Raw genomic sequence first — 13,140 nt, 5'->3', positions numbered from 1 at the left:
GCTGGTGAAATGAATGCAAAATATTTATTCTCTGAGCTTGCTCACAACAGCATTCTCAGCTGAAACTGAGGGTGGGGCCATGTGTATTTATTTGTAGGAAGACAATAATTACTTGTATAGTGCCCAAGGTATGCATAATACTTTGTTATCATAAAAATAAGACGAGGCTCCTACCATATGGGGCTTATAAGCTGAAGTGTAAAACAGTGACAGAATCAATATACTGTAAGGGAGAAAAAGCATCAGAGGGAGAAGGTGAGCAAAACACAGGGCAAAGAGAATTCAAAAGAGGTTTTAATTTGCTCATTTTGCATGTTTAGGGTTACAGTCAAGTGCCTGCRATTAGGTTAGTATCTTAGATTTTAGAAATTTTATCTATTATACTTTTCCACATGTATCTCTGCAAGCCAGGGCATCTGTGACACGTAGAAAGCCTTCTTCCTTGAACCTCGGAACAAAAAGTTACTAAGTGTTAGTTTACAGTACATATGCACATATGATGTTCAGCAGAAACGTAAACATGATCCTTGCCCTGAGTATCTTATTGTCCAAGAGCCCGATCTAGCAAAAGAGGCCAGGCAAATTCTAAAACCATAAGTAAGCRTTGGCTTAAATAGGATTGCTCCTAAGCACTACTTCCAGCATACGCTTGCAGAATAGATTTGAAGTGTAGCCATAACACAGCTAGCAATGACAAAAGGCACTGAAGAAAGGTGGTCTGAAGGTTACAGTATGGAGTTTGGTTGAGGTTGCTATGTATTTATGTTGTTGAGTCTCAGGTGGTATTTTGTTTTGGTTAATGTTAATGTCATTATGGCCCTGATCCAGGAAAGCACTTAAATGTGTGGTTAATTTTAAGTATGTCGGTAGTCCTGTTGGGGTCAACAGTACTAGAGCACTTAAAGTTACATGGGTGCTTAGTCCCTTTGCTGGATCTGGGCCTTTGTACAAATTTTACTGTTTATTAAAAGATTTACAAATAACTAGCACAAGTACTGGAGATGAGAAAATAAGCTGACTGGACAGACTGAGTGTGGCAAAAGAGTTGGGGAAAACACCAAAGGTTTGGAAAAGACTAGAAGAGGGAAAGAGCACAAGAATCAGAAGAGACGAGAGCTCCTGGCAACAATGGGAAATAGCTGATGGCTGAGCAGCGCAAGGGCAGCAGCTGCAAGATTACTATCTGCCTGGTGTTGGGTGTTTGGCCTTTCAAGCTTTGGGTGTTGGGATCATGTTTACTTGGAAACATTCACGGTGCGCACGACCTCAGCACCCGGCTCCCTACGTAAATGGAAACAGCTATTGATGAAGAAATGGTTTTATGAAATGAGACAACAGATTCCTCTCCTGCCCCTCTCCCTTAAGCGCGCTGGTAAYGGCCACACAAGAGCACATCCCAGCGGACTTGTTGCACGTGAAGACAGGACACTGCCAAAGCTATTTCTGAGGGAGCACTGTGAGGAACCGTTTCTACAGAGGGTGCACAGCCTTCTTTCCTGGAATACGCCTTCAGAAAGAGACAGCAAGATGCTACCGAGCACCAGTGCAGTACAAAAGGACATAATACAAGCTGGTCACCAACTAGTTTCTTCCATTATCCAAAATCTACAGAAGTTATATTTTGAAGGATGTCCTCAGCCTGTGTTCTTTTCCTTATGGCTCCACACATTTGACTGTTGGCATTTTAGAGAAGAAATCTTGAATTCAAAGAGCATTTCAAAGTCGCTAAGGAAAACAGAATTTAAAAAAAGAGAAAACACAGTGCCAGTAGCTAGGGCATGCTCTGGAGATCAGAGAGAAGCGGCTACAACTATTTGCCCTTTCAGAGATCTCTTGTGCAACCCTGAGTAAGTCACTTGGTCTCCCAGTGCCTCAGTTTCCCATTTACAAAAATGGGGGTAACACTTCCCTATGTCAAAGAGATGTTATGATGATAAATACATGAAAAAATTCTACAGTACTGAGATATTTTTAGAATGAGAGCTGTAAGTGGCTTAAGATAAGTTAACTGTAGATAGCACGTGTTGTATTTAAAGTTTGTAGCAGTCAGCTTTTACAGCTTTTACATTAGAGACTATAATAATGTGTAGGAAGCTACCACATTTTCAGAGCACAYGTAAAGATTTACACAAAAGATCACTGTAAAATAGGCTGCTCTTCTGATTTCTACATTTGTTTAGAGCTTCCTTTAAAATAATTCAGACATTCTCAAGAACTGATAGTTTTCAAGAATTATCATAGGACCCTGTCCTGCACATCAGGTACAGATTAATATATATATACACACGCCACAGATCTGATGCTTTTGTACTGGAATGTAGACTTGCTCATTTTTACTTTTACATGAGTAGCTATGAAAATTACTTTAAAAACATGAACCAGTGTAGTGTCTACCTAAGTCTATTAACAATGTTAAATAAATACTTACTGTTTTTAGAGATCTAGAGCCAGGCATCTATTCTAAGCTCGGCATGCCTTTCCCAAAAGCTCAAAATATCATCAAAATAAAATAAAAATGAATATAACAGCCACTGAAATGTCAAAGCCAAATCAGATCCCCTTCTTTCAGGAATGTCCCGTACTGTCTTTCACTTGCAAGGCCTTACTTGGGCATCTCCTGAGAACATCCCAGTTGGAATGCTTGTGCCTGACCCAAATGGCCAAAGTYAGAGAGCGCTTTTGGGATTGCCCAGCCAGCAGCAGTTACCCCTCTGCACTGTCATTACTCCTCCATGAGCACTTTCACTGGCTACCTCTGCGGCAGACAGCAGAGGACACAGGTAGTCTCCCTGTACAAGGGTGCAAAGCTCTGAGAACTCTTCATCTCAAAAGATGATGCTCTTTGTCTCAAAAGATGATTAACTTTGAAATATGATCATTTTGGCAGAAACAACCAGTTAAATCTCAAACTACTGATTGCATTATCAAATTTAATATTCAACCGCACTTCTTCATTTAAATGAAACTGATACTGAATTTCCAGTCTGCTACTTAAGTGTGCTTCAGAAACTAAGAGGCATCTCYATAGATCTTCCTCATATCCAGTTTAATGTATAGTAGGTAGAATTTAATCCTAACTCTATTGAAATCAGTGCTAAAGTTTCTATTGACTTCCGAAAGACTAGATTCTCTCATGGCTCAACTAGTACCATACTTGTAATGACAATTTAAATAGTCTGTTTTCTTAATGCCAATGATGGGATATACTATGCTATGTACAGAAACAACCTCAAATTGGCTGTTAAATATTGAATGCAATGCTTTATTTCCATACTTTAAGAACATGTGATAAGCTAGAACAAAGCACCCTTGGGAAGCATGTCAAGAAATATTTAGGAGTCTTAGCAGACATCTAACTACAGACCAAGTCTACATCTAAGCTTATGTGCTTGTGAATCCAGTGTTTGCCATATCCACACTATGAACATCCATACCACTGACCACAAATACACAGACTTTTCTATCCACATCTGCACAAGCTCTGCAGTAATGTAAGCATAGTGGCAAGCTTGCTGGAGGTGTATTGCAGGTCCTTGCAATGAACTAATTTGAGTTTTTTCTGGAACTGGTTCATGGAATACAGAGGAATTTCTTACCAGTATTTCTAGGTCACTTTACAGTATTGTTTGTAATCATAATACACTTAGCTGAGACACTCGATATGCTTCTTGCTTAGGACAGTCCTCACCTCAGTCCCTTCCAGACAGTGTCAAACCACAGAACCAATACTGTAGGATGATCTGGTTTCACTGGTAGCTTACCTGAAAAGACAGAAGGATAGTTATGATGTTAAGAGGCTGTCAAAAGGGAAAGCATGCAGGACAGAAGGAAGATATCCATTGCATGTTGCTATCATTGCAGATTTCTTTTACGCAGAACAATAAAGGAGAAGCAGCACAAAAAAGTTACGCCTGGAGTGATCAGCAACGGATCTGGAATTAACTTAGGAGAAAGGTTAGAGTCCTAAAGCTACACATGTTCAGTGCCATCCGAAAAATACCTTTTTGTCCAAAAAAAAAAAAAAAAAGGACATATCTGGAGATAACAGGTCAACCATGGGCTTGTCATTAGTGGCAATCAGGCCTGTAGTTTGTCTGCTGTTGGGAGGGCACAAAATCTACTGCTAATGCACAGCCCCTGCGTGGTACGAGGTAGTCTCAGGAGTTTAATGTGCTCCTAGAATTGCAATGAAATACATTTCATGATCTCTGTCCACCTCTGGAGACAGCTTTTGACTACTCCTGCTGGAGCCCTGGGCTGCTAGCAGTCACTGTGACTTTGCATTACCCCCTGGCCCACCAGCAGCATGCAGAGTCGAGATCCTCAGCCGGGATAAGCTGGGCAGAAAGTGGCCAGCTATGGAATAGCTCATTTGCTACGTTTAGCCTGCAGGTATCTGCTTCTTAATGCAGCTCGTGCCATAGAGCGAATGATCTGTTCAGTCCGGGTCTATGCAAATTCCTTAAAGGAGTTTTGTCAAGATTGTGGGTGACTCAGCTCTGAGCTGCAGATTATCTCCACTCTTCCATAAACCATCCTTGTAACTCTGACCTGCAATCATGCTGCTAATGCCTAGGCTCAATATATCTGCTTCCAGTCTTTCAGAACTGATGATGATCATGAAAATTACATTTTAAGGGTATGTTATTAATAAGTTACTAGAATTCTGCAGGGTTTACTCAAGCCTGAAATGTGGTATCAAGTAACTTCTGGCTTTGCTACRGAAAAGGTATTTCATTTTCGGTTTAAAAAAACATCATCGTTTAAAGCTGGTGTAATAGTGTTTGTACACTGAAGTCACTCTCCGTGACTGAGGCTTTGAAATATAACACTAAGATGAAGAAAGAGAAGTGGTGTATAGTAAATGCATTTCCCTAACTCAAATTTGGCTCTGATTTTTTTTCAAAAGCTGTTATTCAGAGCGGCTTCAGTTCTGTAGCACACTCAGCAGTACTCTGGCCTCAATCCAGCTAAAGTACTTAAGTAAGAAGTTCTTAACTTTAACTAACACAGGTAATCCTTCTGTATTCAGTGCCAGTAAATGAAGCTCTAAGGAAGGGTGGGCTCACTCTTTTTTTTTCCATCCACTTTAAACAAGTCAGTGCTTACCTGTTTGTCACCATTAGTATTATCTTAATCTGTTTTTTTCTAAATCAAACCAGTATGTTTGTCACAACCACACATAACTACTGTAATCTTGCTTATTATCTGATTACTATAGCTCCCTCCTCCTGCAGTAAATTCCCTTTCCCTGCAACCATGCCCATAATTCAGGGTAGTAAGAGATAGGTCCTGTTTCAGAGAGACTCAGGAACACTCAAGCATATGTGTGAAAACAGCTAAAGAATATGTTTTAAGCATATACAATAACAAACATTTAAGACAACTACATTTAAAAAATCTGGAATAGACTGAAATATTAAGAAATATTCCTGCGTGTTTGCAGAATCAGGTTGTCCTATTGTAACATCAATATTCTTAACAAGCAAACTCAARGAAGTTTCTCACAAGTATGTAACTTTTTGAACTTTGTGTTCAAAAGGACAGAATTGAAATTGCTTTGCTATTTGATTAATAATGTATCATGCTGATAACATTGATTCAGACTCTACCTATATTCTATGAGAGTAATCTGAGGAATTAATATTGTCCACAAAGGCTTATTTAGAGACTTCCTCATTGATATTCTTAATTCTAAAATCTGACTTACCTGAGCTGCAGTGATACTGGGATCAGACATATAGCTGTTATTAGAGGTTATGTAAACAAATCCTCACTCTTTTCCATTTCTGTCTGGACTTCTCTGTAAGAGTTTAGCTTGGGGATCTAGACTATACCTTTCTTTGAAGTTTATTTTTTAAAGGTGCTTAACTTCTGTCACTGACTTTTTTTTTCCTCAGACTGGAAATGAAAAGGGGTTGTAGGACACTGTTCTTAAATAGTTTTTTTGTTTCTCATGTTAGATTAAGGGAAGTCTTGTAATGAGAATCTATCCAGTTTCTCAATTAAATCAGTGGCAGAACTCACTGGGATTAAACTGCAAGTTCATTTCCATATGGAAATATTTAGGAAGGGGTCTCCAATAAAAACATGAAATTGCTCTGCATGTTTTAGTTAATATGTTGTCTGGGAACATAGATATTAACATTCAGTACTAGAACTGCAGTGAAGATTTAATAGAAACGTAAATTGTCCATTTCATCATCTTTCCTAGCGCTGAACCCATTCCTATATTCTTTGTTTCAATTTGGCTAAATTTTGTTGTTGTTCCACTTAGCAATCCACTTAACTTATTAAAGATCCTCAACTGTGACTACCTGTCACTAATCAATTAACTGCATCAAGTAATTAATATTATCACTTCTGTTATGTCTGAGGACACCTGCAGTGGGAGGCTAGTTCCTGGTTATAAGATGTAAAAACAACGCTGTGCCTCTAACTCACTGAGGGCCTGACAGATTAGGAACAGAGCGCTGAACTGACACCAGTAATGATCCAGCGGGGAACGCAGGGTGCTGCTACGGAGTGGATTTTCAATGCCAGGTTCTGCTGCAGGATTAGGTTGCTGCCTTCTAAACAAACTGGAATCTCGGAGTTGTCACCAGCTTCCTTTATACACACTGCACACTGAAGTGATTATAGCATCTAATAATTCAAAAGCTTTTTAAGACTAGAACAAATTTGATCGCGTTCCCTCCCGGTGCAGGAAGAAAAAGCTCAAATCCAGTATTTTGTATGAGACATCCCGTTCCTTACTGGTTTGTTTGGTGAGATTCCTTAGAGTTAATGGTAAACAGAGGTTCCTTAGAGTGAGTGGCAGAAACTCTACCCTCACTGCACAGCTGCTCTGTTTACTCCGAGATCTTGGAGGCAAGGGGGACTTTGTGTCCGAACCGGGTCCAGAGCTCCACACTGGGACTGGCCGTATTCTCTAACCACATAATACGCTTGTGGAGTGTCACCTACAGTCATCCCTGTTCACCGAGCACGTAGCATTTTTAAATACAGAAGGGATCCAAGACGGGATCCTAATCTCAGCATCGCTGATTCCGGCGTTCTGAGCTGTTGTAAGCCACTGATATCAGTTATCATGCTCTAGCAGAAAACAAGTAGGAGTCTGATTTTTTTCTGATAACTTTYGTCTTTTTCTGCTTCATAAACCAGATTAAATTAAACCAAAAATAAGGAACAAATGTTTTAAATTAATTCTGTGCAAACAGACTGCTACAGAGTAGGCATATCTGACATAAATTTGGAAAAAATCTAAAATGTTCATTGACAGCTCATCAGGAAAAGGGCTGTTAACTACTTGAGTTGTATAAAACTGTAATTGTAGTAAGTAGCACTAGCAAATGGTGGGAAAATTACCATTTGTAGTTTATTCTTGCATTCAAAATGGGTTTGCCTTGATTTGCATTTAGATGGGAATTCCTTCTTGTTGCTCTTCAATCCATTAGGTTTTATAAGGCAAGTAGGTTTTTTTTTTTCTTCTGAAGTACTTCGAAGGGCATTCAGTTTTATTGCTGAACTATGAGTTGTACAAGCAACACCGCTAGCATATCGGTATTAATAGTGTCGCTGCCTTCATTGATCAGAATGAAAAGAGCAATCAGAAGTCAGGAAAGGCTTTGTGACAAGCAGCTCTGAATTTACCTGGGAATGCATATTTCATACTAAAGGGCAGCTAATACTTTTCTTGCAATGCTTGAATAAGTCTGTTCCTCATAGACTTATGATTTGCAGCAGCATTTCTTTTTAGGTCATCTTTTCTATTCCTGCCTAGTCATCAAAGACTAATATGTAACCTTTATCATTACTCAAATAATAACTGTTTTAGTATTTTTCCAATTTAGAATTAAAGCTACTTCATTTTGAGAGGGAAAAGCAAAGCAAAGTGCATTTGTATTAGATTGTTAGTAAACCCTGGCTTTTGTACAAAACATACATATAAAGATTTCTCATTGAATTCTCGTACTAAGAAAGACTAAATATATTTTTTTAAAGACTGGACAAACATAGACATAAAAGAATTCTAGAAGGGACTTTGAAAATTCATTTCCCTCCATAGCAGAATCAACTATACGTACATAATTCCCAACAAGTATTTTTCGAACTTGTTGCCAAAAACCTCCAGTATGGTAGAGATTTCACTGTTTTTTTCAGCAAAGCATGCTGGTACTTCTCTGTCCTTATATTTAAAAAAGTCCTCCTGAAGTCCAGCCTAAGACTTCCTTGCTGAAGGATCCTCAGATCTTTTTCTTGTGCAACTGTTGTAAAAGCCAGTCTTTCCGCATTTTATTTTTGCATTTCCTTATTTTCACTGGTGTAATGCTCTCTAGTTACCCATATCAAAGCACAACCTGTTTGTTTCAAGCATTGATGAAATTTTTGAGATTATTTTAAGTTCTAATGCTATCCGTAAAAGTGCAGCCTCTCTTAGCACTGTGCCAGTTGAAAATGTAATGATCATTTATTCATTATTCCTTCATCAAGTCATCACTGAAAATGCTGAATATTCGATAGAATACAGACCTCTTTGGAACCCTTTCACAAACCCTTCCAGTTAGATAAAGAAAGGTTACTACCTTCCTTGGGAATATGTTTGTCCCCTCTAGCAGTGGTTTCATCTAGACTATCTGGCTTGCTGAGGAGAGCATCATGCTACATAGTGTCAAAAGCCCTGTTAACTCATGCTATACAACGTGCTGCATCTGCCTACCACACGACTTCTAACCTGTTATTAAGATGGCTGAGATTGGTTTGATGTTATTCATCCATGTTTGCTGTTACTGATGAATTTTCTGTCCTCTAACTGCTTAAAAATGGGAGTATTTGTTCTCTTACCTATCTTGAAATCAAAGTTACACTGACTAGTTTATAGGTCCTTGGTTCCCTTTTCCCTCCCCTTTAGAAATAGATATTATAAAGTGGAATAATCTGATCAAATGGAGATGTAGTGATCTAGTCAGTAAAGTGAATGGGGTCCAGCACGCCAATTCATTTCATCTTAAGTAGTTGTCTAAAATAGGTCATGTGAATAATGTCCTAGAGATGGCTGTTTCTCCACTGGCTGTGAGAAGGAGCCTAGGGTGAGTAGTTCCGCTACGAATAACTACTAACTAAACTCCGAGGAGATGTCTAAGTGCAGGTGAGAGGAATCTCATTCAAAGCATTTTGATATAGCTGGTCTGATCTGGTAATGGCCACTGACAGATCCCCACCCCTATCCCAATGCATGTATTCCTGCTAATTCAGGGAGGCAAATGGGCAGGAAACTACCTCAAAAAATAAATAGTTTTCTGTTGATGTTAACTGCTATTCATATTCCTGAACTGTTGCTACAAATTAAATACTTAGCATGTTCTTATGAAAATAAAGATATTCCCTTAATAAGACATAAAAGAGATCTGCTAGATCATCAGATATGTTTTAACATATTCATCATTAAGGGCATATATAACCCACAGAACTGATTTTACTTTTACAGAGTACGAGTAACTCCCTTTACCCTAGAAAATTAACAAAAGCAAGCAGAGATAGACAAAGTAAGCAGTTACCTATTAAAATTTAAGTCCTACCCTTCCCAGAAGTCCTAAAACCTCTTTTGTTTACATCCACCTTTTTATGACTTTTGTTGTTGTATCAACCTTGAGTTATTTGTTTTACCTTGTCTTCACAAAGATTGCTGGCACTGCTATATTAAACTTCTGTATCAGCATTGTGTCATAGGGCCCTGTTTTTAGGTAAAAGTAATGCCCCTGTAAGAACTGAACTGAAACCTGGCAAAGAAGAAATTTATTCAGGCAATTTCTTTTTTACACATATTTTCCTCCTAAACTTTTATCATATAAAAGTGCCTTTTGTTTAGCATTTAGTGTACAGAGTGTGTACTGTCTCATCACATTGGCATCACAAACAGTTGAAAAGGGTTACCTGACACTGAAACCAAACATTCAAATCCTAATCTAGACAAATCCCTAGGATATAGTTAATAGAAACCTCTTGTGGCAGTAGATCAAATAGTCTGAATAAACAGATACTGGAATGTTACAGTATATAACATCATCTCAGTGGGATTTATAGCTCCTGTGAAAGACAGATCTTTTCCCTACCTTCAACCAGTAATCCTTTTGTAATAAGGCAGGCAGCGTTTATATACAGAGAGCTAGTATCTAAGACCCTTCAAAACATCTGCTAATTTATATAATGCTATAGTAGTTCACAATGAACACGACAGTGGTTTCACCACTGATCTAAGCTGAGTTAAGAGTGGGCTGTCTCCAGGAGGTCTGGTCCCGTTGTCACCCCTGCCCCTGGCATCCCTTGTGCCAGTGCCACCTGGTACAACTGCACAGTGAGCTGGATCATGAACTGATCTGGATGAAAACTAATCTTTTCTTTCGGCCCGATGAGTTTTCAGCTGCCTCAGTTCCCTGCCCTGGCTCACCGTGTTGCTACAAGCACAAAAGAAGAAGCTAGAATGCAAAGTGAGGAGCAAAATGAAAGCCACCATCAGCAGCTTGTACTAAGACTGGCTTAAACAAATTGTGAGACTGCAGACAGAGTGAAGGATCGAGTTTCTGCTTTTAGTTCTCAATTTCCTTTGGGGTTTTTTTGAGCAGTACAGAGACTACGGCATAGCTACAATGTTTCCATTACAAATCTGTTATATATTAAATTACTGCCTTAAAATTGTATTGACTTACTCTTAGTATTCTCAGTCTAGATACAGTTTCTGCCAATGTAAAACTGTGATATTGCAGTAAGCTCTGAGGTTCACAGTGCAGTGTAGCTCATTGCATGAAATAGGCTTAAGTGTCTARTTATAAACATATATCTGTGGTTTATAGCAGGTGAAATGCACCGCACACCTTTGAAAATTCACTTTCATTTCCAGTTACTAACAACCTTGGAGCTGTCTTTTCTCATGTCCATTGTTTACTAGATTAGTATGTGGAGTAAATACCCATTGTGTTAAAAAAGAAACAAAATCATGGCAGTTAATAACTTATTTCTGACCAAACATCATCCTATTTTCTCCTTTTTTTGGTTAACAAAAGAGGAAGAACCCTTATCAAAATCAAGACAAGTGATACAGAAGATCAATTATTTAGAACATTTAAAGCTCTCTGAGATAATTAACAACTTCTACAGCATTTTAATTAGTGGACTGAAAATATTATAAATTAGTATCAACTGCCTTGGTATCTCTGTGGCTGATCAGTTACAGTACTTTTTGCACTCCTAAAAGTTTTTTTAAAATATAGCTATGAGTGAAATATTTTAGGATTTTCCTTCCAAAGGATCTTTACAGTAAAGAAGAATTAGAAATTGTTACTTGCTAGTCTACCCATAGGAGCATCCCTGGAAAGAGGCAGCTAGGGAAAAAGCAGCAGTCATCTGTCCTGTGAAGACCACAGGTTATTTCCTTGTCTGAAGCTCCTCTGGACCTGAGAGATGGCAAACAGACAGCTTTCTGGTTTCCCATAATTTTTTCCCTTACCTCTCATGCTTTGCTATGCTATACGCGCAGTATTGTGCTGTCCTAGATCTACTCACCCTTCCCTCCTTGAAGGACTTGCTGAACTTCTGAAGTCTGAGCCTTTCCTTGGGGACTAACAAATTTTAAATACCCTCTAAATGGCTCCTGTGAGTCCCTTGGAGCACCACGCACATGCATGTCTGCCCGCAAGAGCTGTTGCCATGGCCAGAGAAATAATCTGCTTCTCAGACAATACTTTCTTTGAGGCTCTGGGGTGACCAGACAGCAGGCTAGACTTTCTGCAAGCCTTGCAGACAATCTGCAGGCACAGTAAGTTTCTGAGGGAAAAAAGAGTAAAATAAGAGGGTGGGGAGAACATGCTGCAGATCATTAAGATTAAAAAAAAAATCAGAAAAAGGCAGAAAGTGTTTGCTAATTAGGGCTGGCATTTGTACGACTAACGATCCACTGTAGCGAGCCCACGTCTGAGCTGGTTGCGTTGGGCTTCCTATACAGTCAGTAGGGACCTATTTGTTACAGTCAAGGAGGCCTGGGTGTAACTTACCACATGCCAGTGTCTAAACGAAGCTAAACGATACCTGATGGATCTATTTCAGATATTTCCTTCTTTCTATCGATTCTGCTGTAGCCCTGGCTACAAGCTCAGACGCAGACATCTAAAGCTGGGTGCAATAAATCCCAAGGAATGGGTAAAAGCAAGTGGTTTGGGCCGTGGAAGTGATGCGCTCAGGCGCTCGCGGGGAAGCGCTGGGCCTTCGGCCACCTCTTACCAGGGCAACCGGGTTCAGATCGGAAACATCAATGCGTCAGCGACAGCCGTGAAAGGATGGTCAGTTTTTTGGTTCTTTAGATGTCGTTTTAAAGTATGATCCGGGTGAAAACCCGCCGGCTCCTGGCTCCAGCCCTCCCGCAGCCCCTGGCCGCGCCGAGGCGCCTCCTGAGGAGGACGCTGGGGCGCACGGCATCCGTCGGGGTCCTCGGCAGAGGGCTCCACGGCCATTTTTCATAAAAATGCGTCACTTAGGGGGAAGACCCTGACATTCGGGCTGCTCTGATCATTTCTGAAGCGTCTGCAAGGGAAAAGAGCGCATCTGTTCCCAGAGGACACAGCGCAGAGGGGGAGCGGGCGCCCTGCGATGGCGGCTCCGCCCGCTCCGGGGAGCCCTGTCAGACCCGCGCCGCCCCGAGCAGGCAAGCCCCTGCGCAAGGAAGCCCGGGAGAGCTCGAACCGCCCCCCTCCCCCCCCCCCGGGAGCAGTGGAACTGCCGGCTTCCCCGCTGCTGCCTTGCAGGTGAACGCGCAGGACCATACCAACCCCGGCTGGCGGGGGGGGGAAACGGAGGACTTTCCTCCCCTCCTCCCCCTTCACACCGCCCGAGTCTAAAGCAGCCAGGCGAACACCCCAGCCCGCAGAGCGGGCTGCGAAAAGTGGCCGGCCTGGCCCAGCTCTTGGGGCAGCGGCGGCAGCAAACCTCTCCCTTCTCCCCCTTTGCGCGTGTGAGTGGTAGTTACCTCCCCCTCCCGCTGCTGACCAACGGGCTCGACTGCAGCAAAACGGGATGTACCAACCGCTCCGCAGAAGGGGGAGCGCGGGAGAGGCGGCGGCGAGGCGCGGCGGGAAGCGCCGTGGCGCAGCG

The 13,140-nt window shown here is 41.0% G+C and overlaps 1 protein-coding gene and 1 long non-coding RNA gene across 3 annotated transcripts in view; one reads left to right on the top strand and one right to left on the bottom strand.

Annotated features, from left to right (window-relative positions):
* The window catches only part of PRKAG2 (protein kinase AMP-activated non-catalytic subunit gamma 2), a 228,256-nt gene that overhangs the window by 158,819 nt on the left and 56,297 nt on the right, over positions 1–13,140 (top strand). The window lies entirely within an intron of this gene.
* On the bottom strand, positions 299–13,134 carry LOC112978263. 2 transcript variants are annotated; one of them, XR_003257808.1, is made up of 4 exons: positions 13,016–13,134; positions 12,274–12,573; positions 3,689–3,761; positions 299–448 (listed from the first exon to the last, which is right to left on the bottom strand). It is a non-coding gene; the product is annotated as an uncharacterized LOC112978263 (long non-coding RNA). The 2 variants fall into 2 exon arrangements; XR_003257809.1 differs by lacking the exon at positions 12,274–12,573.

This window comes from Apteryx rowi, unplaced genomic scaffold (assembly GCF_003343035.1).
Source record: "Apteryx rowi isolate R43461 unplaced genomic scaffold, aptRow1 scaffold_91, whole genome shotgun sequence".
Lineage (NCBI taxonomy): Eukaryota > Metazoa > Chordata > Aves > Apterygiformes > Apterygidae > Apteryx > Apteryx rowi.
This window is presented reverse-complemented; position numbering and strand designations above follow the sequence as displayed.